The sequence below is a fragment of the Poecile atricapillus genome, chromosome Z (assembly GCF_030490865.1).
Source record: "Poecile atricapillus isolate bPoeAtr1 chromosome Z, bPoeAtr1.hap1, whole genome shotgun sequence".
NCBI classification, from domain to species: domain Eukaryota; kingdom Metazoa; phylum Chordata; class Aves; order Passeriformes; family Paridae; genus Poecile; species Poecile atricapillus.
This window is the reverse complement of record NC_081289.1, coordinates 71,213,363-71,234,311: the sequence shown is the minus strand read 5'-3', so window position 1 is coordinate 71,234,311 and position 20,949 is coordinate 71,213,363. Positions and strand designations below refer to the sequence as shown.

The 20,949-nt window shown below is 47.0% G+C and overlaps 1 long non-coding RNA gene across 1 annotated transcript; it reads left to right on the top strand.

Moving 5' to 3' along the window:
* The first annotated feature begins 15,766 nt into the window (after positions 1–15,766).
* Positions 15,767–17,059, top strand: LOC131573632 (uncharacterized). The gene is made up of 3 exons (XR_009276223.1): positions 15,767–16,124; positions 16,475–16,592; positions 16,962–17,059. It is a non-coding gene; the product is annotated as an uncharacterized LOC131573632 (long non-coding RNA).
* The last annotated feature ends 3,890 nt before the right edge of the window (positions 17,060–20,949 follow it).

Below are 20,949 nucleotides of genomic sequence, written 5' to 3'. Positions count from 1 at the left end.
CTGTAGGGCAGGCAGATAAATCAGCAGCTACCCCAGTCACTCTGGCTGCAGCCAAACCAGACAGTGAGCCTAAGCCAGCAGCCAAACCAGACAGTGAGCCTAAGCCAGTGGCCAAACCGGACAGTGAGCCTAAGCCAATGTCCATTGCTCCTACCACGAGAGGTATGAAATTCAAAACCAAAACCGATCGGCCAGTAGATGATGATAATGGCGATGCAAGGGAAGGACCCTCAAGACCAGCAACTGATCAAAAATCAGAAGGCGCTGGTGAACCTTTCTCCCTGAAGGACCTTCGTGGCCTGAGAAAAGATTACACCCGACGACCTGATGAATCTATAATTAGTTGGTTAGTCCGTCTGTGGGATGCTGCAAGTGAGGCTACAGTTCTGGATGGCACTGAAGCGAGGCATCTGGGATCCCTGTCACACGATCCGGTTATCGATCAAGAAGTGATGAGGGGGGCTGACCCTTACAGTCTCTGGGAACGGGTCCTAAGAAGTGTGGCACAAAGATATCTGTGTGCAGATGATCTCTATATACAGCAAACTCGTTGGAAAACCATAGAACAGGGGATTCAGCGCTTGAGAGAAATGGCAATAGTAGAGATTGTCTTCATGGGTGACTTAGGTACTAGAAATCCAGACTTGGTGCCATGTACATCTGTGATGTGGCAAAAACTTGTTCGACTTGGGCCACAAGAATACGCTTCTGCTTTAGCAACAATGAAGCGGGATGACCGGGAGGAGACTGTGCTGGATATGGCAAAGAAACTTCGAACATATGCAGATACCGTGCATGGCCCCATGCAAGCAACAATTGCAGCTGTGGAAACACGTATGCAAAACTTCCAAGACAAAATAGAGGAGAATCTCAAGAAACTCAGGGAGGACCTTCTTCCAGTCTCGGCGATACAGACCAGGAGCCCTGGTACTCAATGCAGAAGTTCCCCAGTTAGAGAGAAAAAGCTACGAGCTGATCTGTGGTTTTTCCTACATGACTCTGGAGAAAACATGAAAAGATGGGATGGAAAATCCACTGCTGCTCTGGCAAAACATGAATTAGAAGACAGCAAGACTCAGGAGGGATACTCCACCAAAAAGAAAGCTGCTCCAGTAGCCTGTAGTCAAACTGACAAGTATGATGATGACATGTCTGATTCTCTTGAAGGAACCTCCAAGACATATACCCAAGGAAAGAAGGATAACCAGGCTTAGAGGGGCCCTGCCTCTAGCCAGGTAGAGGCTAGGAAAAACTGTGTCTTTTGGACTGTGTGGATTCGTTGGCCTGGCACATCAGAACCACGAAAATATGAGGCCTTGGTTGGCACTGGTGCACAGTGCACCCTAATCCCATCAAGATATGTAGGGGCAGAATCTGTTTCTATTCCTGGTGTGACAGGGGGATCACAGGACTTTACTTTAGTAGAAGCTGATGTGAGCCTGACTGGAAATGAGTAGAAGAAACACCCCATTGTGACTGGCCCAGAGGCCCCATGCATTTTGGGCATAGACTACCTCCGAAGTGAGTATTTTAGAGACCCAAAGAGGCTTAGGTGGGCATTTGGGATCGCAGCTGTAGAGACAGAGGGCATCAAGCAATTGAACACCTTGCCTGGACTATCAGAGAACCCATCTGCAGTAGGACTCCTGAACGTGGAAGAACAGCGAGTACCAATTGCCACCTCGACGGTGCACCGCCGACAATATAGAACAACTCGAGATGCTGTGATCCCCATCCACAAGATGATCCGAGAACTGGAGAGCCAAGGGGTGGTCAGCAAAACCCACTCACCCTTCAACGCCCCATCTGGTCTGTGCGTAAATCTGAAGGAGAATAGAGATTGACTGTGGACTATCGTGCATTGAATGAAGTGACTCCACCTCTGAGCGCTGCTGTGCCGGACATGCTGGAGCTCCAGTACGAGCTGGAGTCCAAAGCAGCAAAGTGGTATGCCACTATTGACATTGCCAATACATTTTTCTCCATTCCCCTGGCAGCAGAATGCAGGCCTCAGTTTGCCTTCACGTGGAGGGGAGTGCAGTACACCTGGAACTGACTGCCCCAGGGGTGGAAGCACAGCCCCACCATCTGCCATGAACTGATCCAGGCTGCCCTAGAAAAGGGTGAGGCTCCAGAACATCTGCAGTACATTGATGACATCATTGTTTAGGGAAAGACGGCTGAAGAGGTCTTTGAGAAAGGAGAGAAAATCATCCAGGTTCTCCTGAAAGCCAGTTTTGCCATCAAGAAGAGCAAAGTTAAGGGACCAGCTCGTGAGATTCAGTTCCTGGGGGTAAAGTGGCAAGATGGATGGCGTCAGATCCCTACTGATGTCATCAACAAGATCACAGCAATGTCTCCACCAGCCAACAAGAAGAAAACACAAGCTTTCCTAGGTGCCATAGGTTTTTGGAGGATGCACATTCCTGAGTACAGTCAAATTGTGAGCCCTCTTTACCTGGTCACCCGCAAAAAGAACACTTTCCAGTGGGGCCCTGAACAGCAGCAAGCCTTTGCTCAGATCAAGCAGGAGATCGCTCATGCAGTAGCTCTTGGCCCAGTCAGGACATGACCAGATGTGAAGAACGTGCTCTACTCTGCAGCCGGGAGCCAGGGTCTGTCCTGGAGCCTTTGGCAGAAAGTGCCTGGGGAGACTCGAGGCCGACCACTGGGATTCTGGAGCTGAAGCTACAGAGGGTCCAAAGCCAACTACACCCCCACAGAGAAGGAAATCTTAGCTGCCTATGAAAGAGTTCAAGCTGCGTCAAAAGTGATTAGCACAGAATCACAACTCCTCCTGGCACCCCGACTGCCAGTGCTGGGGTGGATGTTCAAAGCAAAGGTTCCTGCTACCCACCACGCCACCGACGCTACATGGAGCAAGTGGATCGCCCTCATCACCCAGTGCGCCCGTATTGAAAACCCAAATCGCCCTGGAATTTTGGAGATAATTACAAACTGGCCTGAAGGTGAAAACTTTGGTCTCACTGATGAAGAGGAGCAGGAACAAGTGACACGGGCTGAAGAAGCTTCACCGTACAACCAACTGCCAGCAGAAGAAACACGCTGCGCTCTGTTCACTGATGGTTCCTGTCGCATCGTAGGGATGAACCGGAAGTGGAAAGCAGCCGTATGGAGCCCCACACGACAGGTCGCAAAGACCACTAAAGGAGAAGGTGGATCAAGCCAACTTGCTGAACTCAAAGCTGTTCAGCTGGCCCTGGACATTGCTGAAAGAGAGAAGTGGCCAAAGCTCTACCTCTACACTGATTCATGGATGGTGGCCAATGCTCTGTGAGGATGGCTGGAAAGGTGGAAAAAGGCCAACTGGCAATGCAGAGGAAAGCCAATCTGGGCTGCTGATGAGTGAAAAGACATCGCCACCAGGGTAGAGAAACTGTCTGTGAGGGTCTGTCATGTAGATGCCCATGTCCCCAAGAGTAAAACTAATGAAGAGCACCGAAACAATGAGCACGTGGATCAGGCTGCAAAGATAGAGGTGTCAAAAATAGACTTAGATTAGCAACACAAGGGAGAGTTGTTCCTAGCTCGATAGGCCCATGATGCCTCAGGCCATCAGGGTAGAGATGCCACCTATAAGTGGGCACGAGACCGAGGGGTGGATCTAACCATGGACAGTATTTCCCAGGTTATCCATGACTGTGAGACGTGTGCCACGATCAAGCAGGCCAAGCGGTTGAAGCCACTCTGGTACAGTAGGCGCTGGTCCAAATATAAGTATGAGGAGGCCTGGCAGATTGACTACATCACACTGCCCCAAACCCGCCAAGGCAAGCGCTATGTGCTCACCATGGTAGAAGCCACCACAGGATAGTTGGAAACCTACCCTGTGCCTCATGCTACAGCCCGTAACACCATCCTGGGACTTGAAAAGCAGGTCCTTTAGAGGCATGGCACCCCTGAGAGGATTGAGTCAGACAATGGGACTCATTTCAAGAATAACCTTATAAACACCTGGGCTAGGGAACATGGCATTGAGTGGGTGTACCATATCCCCTACCATGCACCTGCTGCAGGGAAAGTGGAGAGGTACAATGGACTGTTAAAGACTACCTTAAAAGCGTTAGGTGAGAGATCTTTCAAAAATTGGGAGCAGCATCTAGCAAAGGCCACCTGGATAGTTAACACCCGAGGTTCCACCAACCGAGCAGGCCCAGCCCAATCCAAGGCCCTGAATATAGTAGACGGAGACCAAGTCCCAGCGGTACATCTCAGAAGTTTGTTAGAAAAGACAGTTTGAATCAATTATACTTCGAGTGCAGACAAACCCATTCGTGGAGTTGTTTTTGCTCAGGGACCGGGTTGCACATAGTGGATAATGCGGAAAGATGGAACAACACAGTGTGTACCTCAGAGAGATCTGATAGTTGAGTGAAGATCATGAATGAATGCCCTTGTCTGTATATAATGTATGTGTTGTAGAGTTAAAATATATATATATATTAATTTTGATAATAAGTTGACGATATGGGGATAAGGGGTGGAATGTCCTGGGGTGACTTTATGATACTGGTATCCCCAATCGTCTGGTTTATGTTATATATTAAGTTCTGCACCTTTAAGACTGGCTCTGAGAGCAAGAGAGGGGGAAGAAGAAGCACACAGTTTGTGTTAAAGAAAACATCACTCCCACACATCCTGCTCCTGGACTGTGGTGTCTGCAGCACGGACAGACAGCGGGACAGAGCTTCTCTCTGGCTTTTAGTTAGTTTTAGCTAGCTGAGGCAGAGGAGTTCCCTGGACCTTTGTTTTCTCCTTTTCTTAGATCTGTGCAAGCCTGCTCTGGACTGAACACCCAGCCAAACCCCGGGAGCTCACGCCTGTGGCCCACCGGGGCCTGGGCCTCGGCACTTTCCAGCGCCGGAGGAACTGATAAGAAACTGAGCAAGCCGAGCTACACCACATGAAAAGGACTTTTCTTCCTAGACTTCCAATCCCATCGAACAGCAAGAGGTTTTATTATTTAATATTATTCAAATTTCTGTTAAATAAACAGCTTTTTCCACTTCTCTCCAAGGAATTTTATTTTTTTTTTCCTTTCCCGGACCAGTTGGTAGGGAGGGGCATTTCCCTGGGGAAATCCCCATTTAGAGTTTTCCTCCGTAATTTGCCCTAAACTAGGACAGGAGATTAGGAAATTGCTTGGATTATTGGGGTATTATAGATTATGGATCGAAGGCTATACACAAGCAGTAAAATTTTTATATGGGAAGTTGGTAGAAGGTGAAGAAGTAAAGTGGACCCACGAAGATGATAGCAAATTAGAAGAATTAAAATTAAAACTAGCCTCAGTATCAGCTTTAAGCTTGCCATCATTAGAAAAACCCTTTTATCTGTACGTGAATGTGGAAAGCGGAGTAGCTCATGGAGTTTTAGCCCAGGAGTGGGGGGGGAGTAAAAAACCCAGTAGCATATTTGTCAAAAATGCTGGACCCAGTGAGTCATGGCTGGCCAGTATGTATTCAATCTGGAGCAGCTACTGCAATCCTAGTAGAAGAGAGCCGTAAACTTACTTCTGGAAGCAAACTAATTGTGTACACACCTCATGCAGTCCGAAATGTGCTAAACCAGAAAGCTGAGAAATGGTTCTCAGATTCTAGAATGTTAGAAACTGAAGCAATCCTAATAGACAGCCATGATTTGACACTAGAAGTAAGTAAAAGTTTAAACCCAGCTCAATTTTTGTATGGAGAACCAAAAAGTGACTTAACTCCTAATTGTTTGGAAATGATCCAATATCAGACTAAGGTTCGGGAAGATCTTGAAGAACAAGCTCTCTCAGAAGGGGAAATAATAAACGTAGATGGCTCTTCCAGATGTTTACATGGGAAAAGGATGTCAGGTTATGCAGTAGTTGATGGGAGAAACATGCAAACTGTCGAGAAAGGAAAATTACCCTCAAATTGGTCATCTCAAACTTGTGAATTATATGCTCTAAAAAGAGCATTAGAACATTTAGCACATAAAAAGGGACCCATCTACACTGATTCAAGGTATGTCTTTGGAGTGGTACATACTTTTGGAAAAATCTGGGAGGAAAGAGGATTACTGAATTCAAAGGGAAAAGGATTGATACATGAAGGAGTCATTTTAGAAGTTTTAGAAGCATTAAAACTGCCTGAAGAGATAGCAGTAGTACATGTTAGGGGTCACCAAAAAGGAATGACCTCAGAAATAAGAGGAAATAATTTGGCAGATCAAGAAGCTAAAGATGCAGCAGAACATGGGATCAAAAGAGTTCTGTTAATTCTAAGTCCGGACATGGAAAAATGGACAATTCCCAAATTCAGTGAAGCAGAAGAAAAGCAGTTAAACAAGATAGGGGGAAAACAGGATGAGTGTGGAAAATGGAGGCTCCCTGATGGAAGACAGTTACTTAATAAGTCACTCACTAGAAAAATACTAGAAGATATGCATCAAAAAACTCATTGGGGCACTCAAGCTTTGTGTGATCACTTTTTAAGGAATTATGGGTGTGTTGGGATTTTTGGAGTGGCAAAACAAGTAACTGAGAGATGCATAACTTGCCAGAAAGTAAATAAAAAGGTAGTGAGACAAACAACATTTGGAGGTGGTGAGTTAGCCCTCCGACCATTTCAAAGTATCCAAGTTGACTTCACTGAACTTCCCCAGGTACAAAAATGGAAATTTTTATTAGTCATAAGAGATCATCTAACCCATTGGGTGGAAGCAATTCCTACTGTCAAGGCCACAGCCAATGTGGTGTGTAAAACCCTTTTAGAACAAATCATTCCCAGATACGGGATGGTTAATAGAATAGACTCAGACAGAGGAACACATTTCACATCAAAAGTCTGTCAGCAAATAACTCAAGCCTTAGGAATAAAATGGGAACTACATACCCCATGGCATCCCCAGAGTTCAGGTCGGGTAGAAAGAATGAATCAAACTCTAAAGAGAACTTGAACAAAATGAATCATCGAAACACAAATGTCATGGGTAAAATGCCTACCTCTAGCTTTACTGAGGGTTCGAACACAACCTCAATCAGATTTAGGAGTGTCACCCTATGAGATGATGTTTGGGTTACCCTTTCTGACCACCCAACATGAAACTGCTACCTATGAAGTCGGCGAGACAAGTATCAAAGAATATGTGAAAACAGTTGCAAAAACACTTCAAAATTTGCGGCTAAAAGGGATAATTCCTCAAACCACACCTTTAGACTTTAAAATTCATGATATCCAACCAGGGGAATGGGTATTGGTAAAAACATGGAAAGAACAACCCTTAACTCCACAATGGGAAGGTCCTTTTCAGGTACTGCTGACAACGGAGGCTGCAATCCGGACCAGGGAACGAGGGTGGATCCACGCCAGCAGAATCAAAGGACCTGTGAAGAAACCTGAGGAGTGGACTGTAACTTCTGAGCCGGGGGATACCAAATTGACTCTAAAGCGGGGACCGGGTGGTAATGAACTGGGAAAATCCACATGATCCAAGGAATGTACAGAGAATAGCACCTACCTGAGAAGGAAGGCCAAGCTTATACCAGTGGTTTCAAGTGCTGCCTGGACAAGCCTTAAAACATCTCAGATACCCACCTTGGGAAGGAATACTCCCACCTCAAACAGGGGGATCCGGACTGTTTCAAATTGAGAAATTCCCAAGTTCTGCCTCTTGCCTGTGACTTATACAAAGAGGAGGGAGAATTACGACTCCCATCAGTGCCATACCATATACCCTGTCTCAAACATCCTAGTACAAGACATGCTAGCTGGGTTAAATGTAAGTGTTTAAATTGTAAGGAAAATTGGTATTGTAGTACACACAATTGTCGTTCTCTTTGCATGAAATGTAGAATGCTAAATCGATCCTCTTTACAGACTGAATTAAGAATAACTGAAATAATAACTTTGCTTTGTGGCTGGGAATTATTAGTGCCTGTTGAGTGGGAAATACCTGAGGAACAGTGGGAAATTACAATTAAGAAGTGCCAAAAGCTATTTGCCTGGAAACTGACAAAAAGGAGTTGATAAGGAAATAGAGGGCAAGAGCGGCTTGGCCGCTGTAGTCGCCACCAAGAAGATACTATACACCTGCTATGGGTAGCAACCCCCTAGGCATGGGAGGTGGGAATACAAGCCATACCGGACCTCTCTTATGTAATTTCTCTTTCCTTGCCTCCTTTGGGCTCAATTCTCTATGGATATAACTTTTCTCTAGTCTCTCAGCCTCCTTTGGGCTGAATTCTCTGTGGATACTTCCTTGTGGGGAGTTCCACTTATCTCAGTCTTTATGATTCAAAGAAAACTCCCGAGCTCATTAGAATCTTGTTTCTCGTGTTTATTAACAGGTGGTCACAAAACTTAACAGCTCTCTCCAGGCTGGTTACAAGGTTAATCTTTGCAATTTGGAACATTTCTTTCTTCTGATGGTACAAACAAGGCTTTGTGGCACACTTTGTGTCTGATACACAAAATGGCCCCGAACTACGCAGTTCTTTTATCTTTAGACCTGTTTTTACCCAATTAACAAGAGACACGTATATTATTTTTCTTAATGACCCAATGACCCATCACCTCTGTGATGCACTGCGGCATTTTCTATCCAATCACTTACTATTACCCAAAAACCCCAAGGAGAAGAAGATGAAGAAGAAAGAAGAAAGGACAAGGGACAACACCCTTAATCCTCCATCTTGTCTCCTGTTCTCTAAACTATTTTTTTCACCCAGTGATTTAAGAAACTTTCTAATCTACACACCTACCTTTCTTATCTAACTTTAGCATTTGTTTTCATGTATCACTATGAAAACATGCTCATGAATTTCATATTATATGAAATTCAGTGTTTTCTTGAATCTTAGAACTAAATATTAAAAACAAGGGCACACAGTCTGTATCTCAGACTCCAACATGTTACTCCTTTTTTTGTTGCTCATTTTTTGTCTTTTCTCTTTTGGAATACCAGCAAACACGTGCCATAAATGCTACCGGAAGCTGTATATGCAAAGACACCGAGGTTCCTTTTTTGTCACTCATACCCGTAGCAACAGTCACTGTTATAACCCATCCAAACTAGGTCACTGTATGCATAATGGGAAAAAATATTGGGTTACAGAAAATTTGGGAGCAAGTGGTAATAGGTTAGGAAGTGAATGTCCAAAAGGGGAGAGATGGATTTGTTTTACACATATTATTGGGAGCAAACCCCAAGATTTAAGAAAAGAACAACTGATAAGCAAAAAGGCAAAACCAGCACAGCAATCTAATCCTGTGTCAGTTTCACTTCAAGATTTGTATACAAAACTGGAACAACAATTAGAAAAAGAAATAGATAGCTCAAGACTGGGAAAAAAACAGTTTGTGGAGTTGGGAGAGAGAATCAGTAAGGAACTTAGCATCACTAACTGTTGGGTATGTGGAGGGGCTTTGACCCTTCAGAAGAATGGCCATGGAAAGGCAGCAGTTTAGGTCCAATTGAACTCCTAAAATGGAACCAGACAATTACAAAGAGAGAAAACCGTCCTGAAGGGTGGATTTTAAGCTCAACAGTGATAGGAGAAGAATGTCTCTGGCGCATGGGGAGGAATTTCCTTAATGAAGTAGGAAATATTCCCTGTAAGAGATATAAAGTTAGTAATGGAACTTCCACATGGTGGGTCCCAGAAGAACCAACTTGGTACTGGGCTCCCAGAAACACAAAGGAAGGAGATTGCATATATAATAATGAAACTAAACTGTTTCAATGTAAGGATAAAGGCAAGAATCCTTACTTTAGTATACCTGAAATCTCCAAACTCTGGGAGAACTTAAATCAACAGAAAATTGATTTTTGGAAAGCACCAGATGGCTTATTTTGGATATGTGGAAAAAGAGCATAGCCAAAACTCCCCCCACGATGGAAAGGGAGTTGTACTTTGGGAATTATACAGCCAGGATTTTTTCTTCTGCCAGGACCAAATGAAGACAAACTCGGAGTGCCAGTATATGAGGACCTAAAAAGAAGCAAAAGGGAGGAGATTGGAGGATTTCAAAAATGGGGAGATGAAGAATGGCCCCCTGAGCGCATATTGGAAACCTATGGGCCAGCCACCTGGGCACAAGATGGGAGTTGGGGATACCCAACCCCAATTTATATGCTAAATCGCATCATAAGGCTCCAGGCAGTAGTAGAAGTAATAACAAATGAAACTGCTTGGGTAATAGAATTAATATCCACTCAGCAACGTCAAGCCAGAGCTGCAATATATCAGAACAGGTTAGCTTTAGACTGTTTGTTAGCTGAAGAAGGGGGTGTTTGTGGGAAATTTAATACATCAGATTGTTGTTTAAAAATAGATGACAACGCGGATGCCGTTCTGGATATAGTCAATGATATCAGAAAAATAGCACATGTACCAGTTCAAAAATGGGACCCAATGCTAAAAAGCAGTTGGTGGGATAATCTATTGGGAAGAGAATGGTGGAAAAAGTTAGGCTTCTTCCTTTTGTGTGCTACAACTGACTTGATATTTCTTCCTTGTTTAATCCCCTGCTTTATTCAGCTAATCACCAGAGTAGTTCAGAGTATGCAAGTGATAACAATGCCTATAGATCCAAACTTGACTACATCTAGAGCGGCACAAAAAATTATGGTGTTAAAGAGACAGAACAACATAGAAGATCCTCTTGAAGAAGCAAGATTAATTTGGGAAAAAAATGAGCACATAATAAAGGCTAGAAGACAAGAAATATTGCTCAAGCCAAATGATTCATGAAAAAAAAAAGGGGGGTTTTGTTATAGATACATTTTATATTGTTGGCTTTTCGCAAATATTAAAATGAATGTTATGTGTATAAGAATGAGGAATTTTGTTGTAATAATATAGTTTTCTTTATTTCTGTTATTGATGAAATTTAGAAGTAGTAGTATAATACATATATGTTAGGTTATGGCATAGTATTAAAATAAAAACTGCCTTTGTTTGTATAACCCAAAGACTGAGAAAAAAAAAAAAAAATAGCTAGAGACACCTGCATTTGTAAACTATCTTACCCAGATGAAGACAGCAGTGACCAGAACTCTGGGGGGAGGAATTTATTGCATTCCTGATATCAGAGAATGTAAATCTCAACGGCGCCAAGAGGATTGATCTATTGGGAAGGGGGCAAGAGAAAACTAAACAGCAGAACACCAAAGATCCTAAGAAGAATGTATGAATATGTATGAGAATTTATGGATATGTAGTAGGATTCTGTTTTTAAGGGACAATCCTTTGTTAGTCAGGTGTGCTCTCTTGGCTGAATGCAGAGACACCCGGCCGTATCTGTATACTTTATTTTTTTCTCCTAATTGTTTTTTTTTATTAAACTTTTAAATTCTATAAAAATTATGTGAACCTCGTTTTTCACATTATCCCATTTGTCAACCTTGTACCCCTTGTTTACTCCGATAGTTATTAGTAATGTTAATTACTTACTGGTTTCTGAAATGTTTTAAAGGGTCTTATGATACACTCCTCTAGCCCTTTCCCTTACTTCCTTGCTGCTATGTAACAAAACTGCTCCCATGGGGACCGGGCCACACTAACAAAAGATATCCATTAGAAAGGTATGCCACAGAAACTGCGCCCAGGGATGCTGTGCCACACTAGAACAAAGAAAGTCCCATGAAGCTGTGCAACCGAGTAATATGCAAACTAAGGCATGCAGGCCACCAAAACAATGAGCTAGCAGAGGAATAAAAGGACAAGAAAACATATTCTAGCAAGCTATGATGAAAGATCATCTCCCTGCATCACCTAAGCCTGCTTAGAAACCCTCTTCCTGCATCACCATGACCTCAAGAGGATTGGAAGGGACTGACCTCCCCCCTAGACAATGAAGCAGAACAACAGGCCTCCCAGCTACTGTCATGAGGAGGGAAGCCCCAGCTCTGCAAAGTGGGTTGCAAAGCTGAATTGTGCCTCCTCATTGGAGCTGCCAGAGTGGGAATGGCCGTGGTGCAAGCAACCCCTTGGGCCCCCCAGCCCAAGAGCTGAATCCTAATAAAGGCATCAAACAGGAGTCTTGTTTCCTGGCCAATTTCTTTCACTTGCATAAAGCATCATCCATTCCTGGTGCAGCACTTTAGCTTTGATGTCAATGCTGACAGAATTGCTGCCCCTTCCTGCTGCTGCTGACCCCGGAACCGCCGCGCTGTGCCCGCAGCCCCGGCTCTGACGCGCTCGTCCCCGCCGAGTCTGGCCCGTGCCGGGGCCGCGCCGGGCGCGCGCGGGGCTGAGCGCAGCGCCCCCCTCAGGCCGCGCGCCGCCGGCGCAGCCGAGGCCGTTGCGGCGCGGCCGTTGCGGCGAACAGTCGGAGACAGGTCGGGACCATGGCGGAGGTGCCGCTGCCCGCCGGGCTCAACGCCAAAAGCTTTCCCGCCAAGCTGTGGCACCTTGTCAATAGCCCCCGCGTCCTCTCCGTGCGCTGGGACAACCAAGCCCAGGGGCTGCTCATTGACCGCTCCCTCTTCGAGCGGGAGCTGCTCAGGCCGGGCGGCAACCAGGGGCCAGCCCCGCACACCTTCAGAGCCACTCAGTTCCGCAGCTTCGTCCGCCAGCTCTACCGCTACGGTTTCCGCAAGGTGCCGGGCCGGGCTGGCGCGGCTGCGCCGGGTGGTGCCGGGGCCTGGCTCCACTACACAAACCCCTGCTTTCGCCGCGACTGCCCCGAGCTCCTGCGCCGCATCAAGCGCCGGACCGCGGCCAACAGGCAGCCGCCGCCGGCGGGCGGGGACAGGCGCAGGTGCTTCCGGCAGCTCCCGAGGGCGCGGCCGCTGCCGGACGGGCGGGCGAGACGCAGCGGCTTCAAGGCGCTCCCCAAGGAGCAGCCGCCGCTGCCGCCCAGGCCCCTGCCCAGTGGCTTCCTCCTGCTGCACAGGGAGCGGACGCTGCCGGACTGGCGGGAGCTGCGCAGGCCCCAGCCCGGCCGCTTCCAGCAGCGCCCCAAGGAGCGGCCGCTGCTCACCCGGCGCCCGCCCTGCGGCTTCTACCTGCTGCACAGGGACCGGCCGGGGCCGGCCCGCTGCGAGGGGCCGAGCCGTTTCCAGGAGCTCTACGGCGAGCGGCCGCTGCCCGCCGAGCGGGAGCTGCTCCGAATCCCGCCCTGCGACTTGCTCGGGCTCCACGGGGAGCGGCCGCTGTTTCTCGGCCAGGAGGGGCCCCCCAGCCACTTCCAGGAGCTCTATGGGGAGCAGCTGCCTCTGGCCGACCGGGAGGTGGTCAGGAGCCAGCCCTGCAGCTTCCAGCAGCTCCACAGGGAGCAGCAGCCCCCAGCCTACAACCCACCAGGTAGGAAAAGAATTCTAGCCTTGCTTTTCCAAAAGGTCATGAGAAGTGGCGGTTGGAAGTGTTTTCCCACAATGCTGTGTCATTCTGAGACAGAAATTGTCAAGCCTGCTAGGAAGGGGGTCCTAGAAGGCGAAAAGGTTCTCTGCCTGGTTTTCCTGTGATGTTGCATCCAAGGCAGCAGTAGAGCTCTGCATCCCAAGGCCACCTTCTGGAGCCTGACCACAAGGTGTTTGGATTCTTGCAGCCACTCCGGGCACGTCAGCCTCCAGTGCTCCACCTGACAGTGCCGCCTGTGCAACAGCATCAACGGCCTCAGCAGGGAGCGCACTTAAGGAAGAGGAATCTCCACCGCTGGATCTTGGCCTAGCTGTGGAGAAAATGATTCGGGAGATCAGGAGATCCCTGTCTGAGAAGTCTCCCTCTGCTCAGGTAACCCCACTGGATGGGAATAAAAGGGGCTGGACCGAGAGCTCTGTGGCTCAGAAGCACCACCTTGTGATGGATTGCCTGAGCGCTTGGGTGGGGTGGTGAGACTCCCAGCCACAATTGTGTGCTTTGTGTGTGGCTTTGCAGCACACAGCCCTGGGCAGTGCTGGGAACGAGCTCTGCCCTTACTGACAGCTGTGTTGGCAACAAGGAGAGCCCCTGGCTTTCTGCTGGCTGATTTCTTACAGCTCGTGGGGTAAGCCAGGGTCAGAGCATGAGGGCACATGCCCTCATTCGGTGTCTTCTGGTTTTCTGCGTTCACGTTTTGCCTCAGAGGTCATTTTGTAAAAGCTTCCACTTAGCCTTGGCCATGGAATCCTGATTTGAAAAGATTTATCATGTGAACCGTGTGGGCTGTTCCGCCCCCCCTGCCTCTGCTCCCTGCCCTTTGGGAGTGGAGAAGGGTTATTGTAGCCCTGATGTGATTCCAAGAAAATGTGATCTTTGGGTTTCTTTCTTCCTGCTTTTCATTCAAGGGGAATATTCATGTTGCCTCCGAGTCCTCAGGAGGGGAACCCGTGAACGAGGCTGCAGCAGAGGAAGCTTCATCTGGCACCGAGAACTGCGGTGACAGTTCCCCAGAGCCTGAGGAGCCTGGTAAGGAGAGAGCCCACATTGGTTTGAGCCCCATTGGCCCATGGCTGCTTTGAGCCTGTCCCTGGCAGGAAGGGAGATCAGGAGAGTTGAGTTCTTGTCGGCAGGCTTGGTGCTTCCTGCTGCCTTTAGTTCGAGTCCTGCATTGGCACAAGCTCCTCAAGCCCTGCCCTCCACACTTTTCCAGAGGCTCTGACACTGAGTCCTGTGCTATGACAAGAGAGCTGGGAGTAAACCTGACCTTGTGGGAGCTGTGTCACCAAGCTGGGTGTCCCAGTTTTGTGCTGAAGTCCATGGATCAATTTTCTGCAGCGTGACAGGGGAAACCAGGCTGAGCACCTCTTGCAGTAACAGGGAGAAAAAAGAGTGAAAAATGAGGGCAGAAGTCCAAATCACTGACTGTACTACCAGTTTGCTGGTATCTGCCCTGAGACACAAGGAAAACAAAGAGAGCAGAACATCAGAGGCCAATTAATGGAAAAATGACAACTCCGGTAACACAAGAAAAAGCCTGAGGGACCCCAGATCAGCGAGACTAAGAGGAGAGAGGAAGCCCTTTGGATCCAATCCTCGGCCAAGTCGGTGCAGCCTGCAGGCCTTCTAGGGAGCTCTTTCCCTACCAGCTTGTCCTGTCAGAGCTGATGGTCAAGCTGGAGCATCTACTGCTCACTGTAGAGGGCAGGTTGTAGATCTGACATCATGGAGCTGCTTCATGATTCAGCTCACAGCACCCTTCAGCCTCAGCCACTGCAGCGAGGCCTGAGGTCTTTCTGTCAGCACAGAGAAAAAAACCAAGTCCGGCCTTCTTTGTGGCAGCTGGCACCGCCTGTGTTTCAAGATCTCGTGCGTGCCATTTGCACTGTGGGAACCGAGACTTTATTGAGATACTTGAATGCTTCACACAGTTTTGGAAACTTGGAAGGATCCCTGTTCTTGAAAGAGCAGGCTTCAAATTCCCAAGGGAGAGTCTGCCTTTCAGACCATCTTCTCCAGTCCCTGATAGGACAATGGCTGCCCAAGGGAAACAGGGCCCCACCCACAGGGGCCAATATTGACTCCGTGTTCCCTTTGCTTCCCAGATGCCTGAGAGACGTCTCCTGGAGGGCTGCCCTGCACGGCAGGAAGAGACAGAGGGAGGGCCTGTGACCATCAGGCAGGCACAATCCCTCTGTTTTACCTGTATAGCTTTCTGTAGTTCTGTAGTTCTACTTAGTAGTGCTTATAGTTACGTTTATAGATTCTAATGCTCTGTTTCTATAGATTGAATTATTTAATATATTTATATATAATATAGATTCTATAGAAGCTCTCTATTTAGAGATCTGTCTAGTAAAGTGTAGATATAGATAGTTAAAGATGTGATATATTTTTTATATGGAATTGCATTTATAGATTTTCTGATTGAAATTTATATATGTCAAGAGTAAAATTAATATACATATATACATATATAGACAGTTCTATTTATAAATGCATATAGGTATATTTGAAGAGAAATATAGATGTTCAGAGGGATAGGTTTATGTTTGTGTAGCCTTAGGCTGCATTTTAACCTCTCTCCCCCCTCGGCTGCCTTTTTCACCTCTTCTTTTTCCCCCTGTGCCCCCTCTGTCCCCTCTTCCTGTGCTGGGTCCGAGCTAGGGCCGGGCCCGGTGGAGCAGCAGTTCCAGCGCCAGCTGTCCCTGGAGCGGTGGGAGCTGCCGATGGCCCCAGGCACTGTCCCCTGAGGAGCTGCTGAAGGACGGTGAGACTGAGGGGGCCGAGGAGGCGGTGACGCTGAATGGACGGTGACCTTGAGCTGCTGGGGACACTGAGGGCTGTGGGGGAGCAGAGTGCGATGGTGGCACTGAGGTGACAGGGAGGTGGCACAGGCAGAGGGGGGTGCCGGCTTTGAGGGGACAGAACGGGTCAGAAGGGACTGAGAGGGGTGAGAGGACTGCGAGGGGCTGAAGAAACTGAAGGGGGGGCTGGGGTTTTGCCGAGAGGACGGCGGGGCTGAGGGGATGGAGGGGCCAGCAGGGAGCACAGAGGGGTCAGGGACTGCAGCTCTGCCAGGCCTTGGAACCAATTCCAAAGCCTCCACTTTTGCCACAGCTGCCCTGAAGACCTTGAGGCCAGCCAGACACTGCCAGGAGCCAGCAGGGAGAAGCTGAAGGCCACGAGCAAGAGCAGCGAACAGGGAGCTGCTGCTGCTGCCACCCCGAGAGCCTGGGTGAGGCCACAGGGCCGGTGAGGCCGCGCGGTGCTGAGGGTGGCGTGGGCTTTAGCCATGGGCGCTGCCCGGCTGGGCAGGAGCAGCCTCTGCCCATGCTGGGGCTGCTCAGCGCTGCTGCCCCGGCCGGCACAGGGGCTGTCCTTGGGCAAGGCAGCAGTGCCGGCAGGGCCCGGGAGCTGTGCCGGGCTGCCGGGGGCTGCGGGACAGTCCCGCCGCGCCTGGGCTAGCCACACACTGGCCCGCTCGGCCTGCTTGTTCTTTCAGCCCTCCTGGGGAGGCTCTGAGGTTTTCCCTTCCCTGCTGGAAGGGCAGGTGCTGCCAAGGGAAAGGTCCCAATAATGACTCGGTGTTCCCTTTGCCTCCCAGATGTCCCATCTGCTGTCCTTGTCCAGGAGAGCTGCTCTGCACGGTTGGAAGAGACTGAGGGAGAGGCTTTGAAGATGGGGGAGCTGAGTTCCCTCTGTTTAAAGAAGAATGGACTTAGGCATAAAGAGGGATAATTATGTGGCTATTTATATATGTATATATGTATATTCCTATTTGTATAGAAATATTTCTATATATATGTTTTTCTATTTATGGATATATTCTTTGTACATATGTATGGATATATACACATACATGTTTGTAATTTTGTACGTGTATATAAGTATACATATATGTTGTTATAATTGTGTTAAATTCTATCTCCTTATACCTAGGAGATACAGTTGTGTATATTTTGATTGATACAATTATAGTTATTTTGCTCTTTAAATAGGTATATTAGTATTTGCATAGGTAGATATGTGTATTTTTATATTTTTATCTGTATGTTAACATTGGATATGGATTGATATGATATGGAGTAGTAGAATTGTAGAATTCTGTCAGCTGTGATGACCACTATTTGTATACTGTTATTTAGAGAGGGAAAGTATATTTTTGTATTTCTATATGGGCCGTATGTTTTTAGTAATATGTAATAAATGGTTAAACATCTAATTGATTTTTATGTATAGTGAGTTTTGTTGTAGAGGCTGGAAATAAATTATCTTTTCTTAACATAATTTAAGTTGGTACTTGTATATTTGTATATTCTTACATAACAATATTTGTATATTTTTACATAGCATTGTTCTAATAATCTAATAAATGCCTTTTTTGACCCTTAAATGAGATTTCCATGGTGTAATGTATTGTTAGCGCAGGTGTAGCCATTTGTAATTGTAAGATGGGTGTCTGTGAGGGAGGGCAGGAGCCTCCCCCGGAATGAAAAATGTAGACCCCCCCCTCCCTCCAAATTATTATAATTCTGAATTTTGAAATGAAGGGGCTCTCAGGTAAAGATCTGGCGATAGGAAGAACAGCTTTTGACTGGTATGTACAACAAGGCAAACAAACAACTCGAACTACAGCGTTACCAACCAAACAGAACCAGGGAGCTCGTGACAGCCCTCTCAGCTGAGACGGGAAAGGATAGAAGAGAGGCTTTGCTTCACAAAGCCCCTGCAGGCAGTTGATCCCGGTAGCCCAGCAGGGCTCTGAGGAACACCCACCCAGCTGCAAGAGCAGGAATGAGCAGAGATGCCGGGCCGGTGGCTGAGGTGTAGCAGCAGCTCCGCGGCGGTGGCTGGCACTGCCGCACGTCCCGGCAGGACAGGGGCTGCGAGGCCCACAGGAAAAGAAGCAGCAGCAGCAGCAGCATCTCCATCTGGGTTATGGCAAATTCCTTTCCCCAAGCAACAACAGCCCCTCAAGTGTGTCCTGCTCTGCAGCTGAAGAAACCAGCCAGCCCCCACCTGCCTCCGCCCTCCCTTTTTCCCTGGGCCACCTCCCCCCTGGGCCCAGCCAAACTCTTTGTCTTCTCCAACACCCAGTAAGTATGAGCAGTCAGGTTTCCCTACAGCTAGTTAATGGGGAAAACACGATAGGTGAGAAGGAACAAAAGGAAGGACACCTAACCAGACACCTAACCCCCAGGACAGTCACATAGCTGGGTGCATATCAGCAAAAATTGTGTCTTCCTACACTGCAAGGAGATCTTGCTGGCACTAGAGCGCACAGGAGAGTTGCAGCTGAAACACACACTAATTTATTGCAGATATACTGAAAATATTAATAATTTCTAATAGCTCCTCAAAAATAAGTCAGTATAGACTGCTTTAATGTTGCCCCTGCTGCATGTAATACCAGAAGAGCAGTGAAAAAAGATACATTTACGTAAAGCATATTTCACTGCCAGAACTGTCTGTTCTTTAACATGGAACAGGTAAGTATCCACTAGTAGGAAAAACACTAAAGTTGCATTTTCAAAGTGGTAAAAATTATTGTGATTCAAAAGTTACACTGCCCTATAGGAAAAAGGAAAGATACGGGGCCTAAAGCGATCAGACCTGTACATTGACACACGTTCTTTACAAATTAGTTTTAAATGGGAAAGAAGTAATTTTTAGGAAAAAAAAAATCTTGATTGAAAACCATATACCACAGTTTGAAGAATTTTTCTTTCCTAAAAATTACAACCTTTTCTGTGGCTAATTTTTAAACCAATTTTTGGCCCAAACACTGAAATGCAATATCCATCATTTACCTTGAGGTGCTTGTGTCATTAAATTCTACCAGTACTGTAGAAAACTGGGGAAGGCTCATGCTGCCACACACAAGAGAAGCACGTTTCTTTTGAAGTGTCAGTATCCTTCAAACACAGCCAAGGGCAGCTCCTCATTCTTAGCCACGGAGTACTGTGGAAAAGTCAATGTAACCGTAACTCTACTACAGGGGCGACTAAACAGTCCAATGGACCATCCACTTTTCAACCACCTGCCTCCTTCTCTCTAGTAGGGCACAAGGCCAGTATTCGTGTGTTTCTCGTGCCTCACCCAGATGACAAAGGAGGTCCTCAAAAAGAGGCCTTTTCTGGATGGAGCAGCACAAAGACGGACATGTGGGAAATAAGGGCCATGAAACATGAAGAAAAATGTCCCTTCTTTTCTGAACTCCTATTTTCTCCTTTGTCCTGGGGTGACTTTATGATACTGGTATCCTCAATCGCCTGGTTTATGTTCTATATTAACTTCTGCACCTTTAAGACTGGCTCTGAGGGTGAAGAGGGGAAAGAAGAAGCACACAGTTTGTGGTGAAAGAAAACATCACTCCCCCACATCCTGCTGCTGGACTGTGGTGTCTGCAGCATGGACAGACAGCAGCACAGAGCTTCTCTTTGGCTTTTGGTTAGTTTTAGCTAGCTGAGGCAGAGGAGTTCCCTGGACCTTTTTAAAATTTTTTTCCTGGATCTGTGCAAACCTGCTCTGGACTGAAAAACACCCAGACAAATCCCAGGAGCTCACGCCTGTGGCCCACCGGGGCCTGGGCTTCGGCATTTTCTGGCACCGGAGACTCTGATAAGAACCTGAGTGAGCTGAGCTACACCACATGAAAAGGACTTTTCTTCTTAGATTTGCCATCCCGTTGAACGGTGAGAGGTTTTATTGTTTATTATTATTCAATTTTCTGTTAAATAAACAGCTTTTTCCACTTCTCTCCAAGGAAATTTCTTTTTTTTTCCCAGACCAGTTGCGGGGAGGGGTCATTTGAATTTTGTTTTTCCCTGGGGAACCCCCATTTGGAGTTTTTCTCCCAAATTCACCCTAAACTAGAACATCCTTATAATAAATGGAATTGATTCATGCTAACTGAATGGTAACTGTTATTAAAGTGATTATTTGAAGCAATCAAAAGAATCAGTGTTCCAAGAGAGATGCACCTCTTTACAGATGGGACATGGTAAAACTGAGGTACAGGATGTAGTTTGGGTGATGCCCCAAGACGAAAATGACCTTGAGAGGGACCAAATTAGAACCACTTTAGGCATTGGGCCTAAAAATCAGTAAATATCAGACTAATGAGTAGACTCATGTAACACAACGCTTAGTATGCAGGCGCAAACCTGTAAGGTTATCCAAAGAACAACGAGGAAGAGGAGAAGCCTTCGCCAAAAGACCACCAAAGGAAGGCTGAAGACCCCCTAACAACAAGTGAAGCGTGCGCCGTGAAGAATAGTGAGGTAAAGTCAGAAAAATTGGAACTGAGAGGAAACTTACGGGAAATATTCATGAATATGTCTAAGCATACAGTATATTAGGTTAGCTTGAAGTGCTTTGTTTTGTACGTGAGGCAGGGTGGGAAGCCTCCGCACCCTGGTCGGTTTTGGACGTGAGGTGGGGTAACAAGCCCTCCCCGTACCCCGGTTGGTTTTGCTTATGCTGTAATCGTACTGAACTCCTGGCAAATTCTATCTATCAATTGTCATGTTTTTACTAAATTGTATTATTTTCCTGAACGCTATTCTTTTATACCAAATTACTATTCAATT